Source organism: Diadema antillarum, unplaced genomic scaffold, assembly GCF_040938485.1.
Source record: "Diadema antillarum isolate AM-2024a unplaced genomic scaffold, OU_Dant_1.0 seq00001606_RagTag, whole genome shotgun sequence".
In the NCBI taxonomy this organism is placed as follows: Eukaryota; Metazoa; Echinodermata; class Echinoidea; order Diadematoida; family Diadematidae; genus Diadema; species Diadema antillarum.
The window spans coordinates 152,090-157,072 of record NW_027272319.1 but is presented as its reverse complement, the minus strand read 5'-3'; positions in this window follow the sequence as shown (position 1 = coordinate 157,072).

Here is a 4,983-nt window from a genome sequence, read left to right as displayed (position 1 = left end):
AGAGAAATATATCATTTTTTATATAAACAAACATGAATGTGAATACTTATTGTGTGCATTATCCGATGATGTACACATTCTACCTGTAAGTACTATATTAAAAAATATATGTTTTATCAGAGGATCTCTCATAAGATGATTGTGGAAAGACTAGTGGCCCACGATGTTGATATGTGAATATGACTGTATCATTCTATATAAATTGTTGTATGATATTAATGTTCTATACAGTGTAACATAGTTGATTGTTTTGCACCTGCAAATAATTTGACGTTCTACTATGTTGGACTTACTTGTATATATACAATGGAGTTTGCTTGTACTTTGGACGCTTTAAGTGCAAATTTCATGCCATTTCAAGACATCTTTAGTGTTTAGTGAGTAGAGTCAAACGAGTTGAATAAAAAGGGAGAGATTTCATAAAACATCAGACCTGACGGAATTTAAACGTTTTATTAATTATGCTCACAAAACAGTGATATATGAGACAAAGTCGTATCGTTCACATGAAGTTATTATCATCTTGTAATAACCTTCCTAGAATGACATGTCAATAGAAAATTGGATGTAGCTGCTATTATTATCGACCAATAATAAGTCTTCCACGACGCACGTATCTTTATGTAGTTACCATTGGGGGAGATGTGACTTGATAGCATCGTTACTTCGTTTTATAATCTGCATGCCTATAGTTGCATCCGAATTCTCTTTTCAGCAAAAGTTGCGAAATTCAAATTCCTTACTTCTTTTTGATAAGTCGTGTCCAAGTTTGATAAAACTTCTACCATTCTATTCGTTGGCCATGGTCATATTCAGTCATTTTGTTATAATTATGTGATACGTCATGATAGAATTGTGTACACTCATGCTAAGGTACAGTTAAACAATTTTATGTCATGATTATCGTGCCAATATTTGTTTTTCAATTTGTGTGTTTATAGATATTAGATGCATTAGTCATTGATTATTTTTGTATATTGCACATGTGTATATAATATGAAAAAAGGTGATCAGCAGTGAGAGTAATTGGTGCACATTCATAGTGAATCTTTGTTAATATGCAATATATCTACTCACTTGAATCAGCATTTTTATTTGTTATTGTGATTTTCTTTATGTGGTCGATTAAGAAGGCAAAGAATGGTCGTAAGCAAGTGACTACCTGACTGGTAGCTGTCTCAAGTCCCCTTCATCAGAGTCGTTGACGGACTACAAGCCTCTCTATTGTTTCGCAAAATGTACAAATATGATTTTATATCCTGACTCTTCTTGTATGGATCAAGTAGATATGTGTGTATTATTCGACAAAGTACGTGTGAAATATTACATATTTCTTTGTACATTCTGTTGAACAAAAAGTGAAATAAAGTTTGAATGAATTAATGAACAAATGTAAAAAATGGCTGTGGGATGTTATAAAAATTTCAAAGTAACGAATATCCACATAATCATGATAGAGAAACTGTGAAGGCCTATATATCTAGTAAAGAAATGCCAGGTTTTACTAAATTTCCGAACACATCATATTAGTTTCACATTGGTAGGAAAGCTTTCATCTTTCTTTTAACATTTGAGTGATGTAGTTCTAGAAAGCACACACTCGGTCATGTATACATGCCCTACAGCTATTTATCATAACTGTCAGTGGATATTTTTATTTTTAAAAAAAATCCATGCAATGTTCTTGTCAGATCCATTGAATTAAAATTAGATTTTGACTTCATTTTCTTTTGCATTGTCTCGCGCAAATTTTTGTGGTGATATTACTCTTATGCATAATATACATAATATCTGAAATTATAAAACTTTGGTATTTATAACGTAACGTAATACATATAATCCTTATTGATGTGTGTGTGTGTGTGAGGGTGTGTGTGTGTGTGTGTGTGTGTGTTTGTTTATTCGTTTGATTATTAAAAAAAATATAGGGGCAATTTCTTTGCTAAGCGGGTTACGGTACACAGGGGTAGGGTCGATGCGTTTAGGGAATGATGTTTCACGGGCGTGAATGGGGTTAGGTGGTTATATAATACTTATGGCGATATAGAGTAATGATTTGTCAGGATGATTAATGAGCAATATGGTTTGTTTGTTTGTTTGTTTGTTTGTTTGTTTGTCTGTTTTTGGTTAATGCAGCAAGCATACATAAGTGATTATTTTGTTTAGTATAACAAAATCTGGTATTGGGGTAGGGTGATAGATAACAACAAAAATAAATTTCGTTCGCTTAATCAAATTATGGTTTATGAGATTCCAGTATACTATGGACAGGCTTCAGTGAAATGTATTATTGATTGTGCGTTTTGTGCAATTCGGCAGATATTGGCGAGTTTGATCAAGTCAGTCAAGATGAATTTTAGTATTATGATATTTTTATGCAGATATTGTATCACTTTTGTTTGCTTTTGCATGATAAATTTCATTACATCCTTTGATTAAAAAAAAATGTGATTCAGCAGCACAACTTGGGAGAACATAACTGCTCTGGTTTTCTCTATAATGAACTTCGTTTCATTGTGAACATGAAGGTGATATTCGTAATGAAATTCAAATTATAAAAAAGTCATAAAAATGCGTGTCAGTGGGGGTGGTTGGGTGGGATCATTGGATAGGATTGTTTGCATGGTTGTAATAGAACGGCGATGTCAAGACAAAGGAAAACATCGGATAGATAATTGATTTGACAACACCATAAAATCAATATTTCATTTCATTCATTTCATTCATTTCATTTCATTTCATTTCATTTCATTTCATTTCATTATAGTCCATAAAATGGAAAATTTTTGTAGTTCAAGTGGCACACAATGTACATAGATACACATAATATATAAAACATACATCTCAGAATGAAGCACAGGAAATAACAACACACGCATTAATTCATATAGAATAACACAGAGAAACTTAACACTCAATAACAAAATATACATCCATGACATCCAGTATCGCACCTGTTTTTTCTTATCTATCCAAATATTATATATAACAACAGTTGTAAAATATATATACCATGAAATACAACAACAAAAATAAGGCTGATGCAGCACATACAAAAAAAATATTGACATATCATCCTATAAAAATTAACAAGAAGAGAGAGGGAAGCAATGTCAGTGATCATTTTGTATAGCACTGTTTGGTCTAGTTAAGAGTTTGTTTAAAGGAAACCAAAACCCAAGAGAAATGTGGATTGAGTGAAAGGAGCAACATTAGTAGAACACATCAGTGAAAGTTTGAGGAAAATCGTATACAATCGTTACAAAATATATGAATTTTTGATATATACTGTATATATAAGTATATATATATATATATATATATATATATATATATACATATATATATTCGAGTATTATTCTATTGTTATCATTTGTGTGGTTGATATAGGACAATTATTTTATTGTGACACAAACTGTGATTTTAGTCACGGTCTGAGGAAGTTGAGACTACACATATTAACTGAACTTTGTCAGTGTTTGTTTTTCCAAACTGACCTGGGAGAGAAGGTAATCACGTGGAATGATTGCAAATCCACCTATAGACTTTTGTGTACTGTAATACAATTCATAATCATGGATGTATCTTTCCCTACTTCTTAGTAACCAAGCATGCATGTCATTCACTTTGTCTAACAAAGAGGGATTCACTTATAACTAGTTGTCGCTATCGCAAGCCTCTGTCAAGCTGTGTGGGTAATCATTGTGAAGGGCAACTTTTGTGAACAAAGTATGCATGCAATTTGAATACATTCCCGAAACTATCTTTTGATGATTGTGCCTCTACAGGTTGTACCTTGTACCTTGCACACACCAAAGAGGCACAATTTCATAACACATAATGGCAGCTATAGTAATATCATATCTATATGGGAGCTATAAACGCCAACGAAAGACGCGGTAATTTCTAGCCTTCTCGAACCTTCTTTGGCAATGATCTGAAAAGGTGAGAAGGGAAAATATAAAATCTCGTTTTCCTGGCTTTAATCCTCAGTTCCGCGAAAAGGAGTGAAATCTAGTTTTAATGTCTGGCATATTCTCGACTGCTCAGGCCCGAGTAGGCAAGAATACGATGATAATTATGTATGAGATCAGTTGTAGGTTTTCCCCGAGTGAAACAAAAACCCTGCGTGACATATTCTGCATGGCCAAAAAGAACCCTGGTTGATACTTTGTTTGGAACAGGTGACTCTAACTCATTGTCAGTTGTTTGAATGTAAGTAAACTTTGTGATTTAAGTGAACTTATACAGTGGGTTATAATGTAATGACATGTTCCCATATCAAATTTATGCAGGGTGTATCTGCGGTATCGTGAAAATGTCGTCAGGTTTCGAGAATAGAAAATCAGTAACAGTAAGAAGAACAGCAAGAATATCAAGGAAGGGAACATGAAGGGGATCTTGTAAAGTGTATTTCAATTTTGTATGCACAACCCAGAGAGTAAAACATTCCCCTAGCAACGCCAGAACGCTTGTATATATTGATAGTGTTACTGTAGCACTGTGTTAAAGAAACATAATCAGGACCTGTATGTACATGTCTGCACTGCATTAAGAACACTTGCCACGCTTGCAGGGGCTGGGATGAGGGACAGTATATAGCCTGTTGAGACTGAATTTGTATACGACGCTTCTGTTTCCTCTCTATTTGATTCCAGTACTTCCTGTCCTTTTTGCTGTTGTGTTTTGGAGCTGCCACCTTTTCCTACTCATTTTCAATTGTTTCTTTCAGTGCAACATAGAGGTGTACTTTAGTAGTCACAGTGCACATTGTACTTTCAAAACTGCTTATATCATGCAAACATAATTTACGTGTGTGTACAGTATATGACATTTCTACAGTTTGAAATTTGGATTGTGATAGCTTCATAGATAACGCGTGGCAGTGTTTTGGGATTTCAGGATGGAAGGAAAGCACCTTGTGTTTTAATGTGGTTATAATCCCCCTCTTTCTCAGAGAAAACTTTGGGACAGTTCATCGAC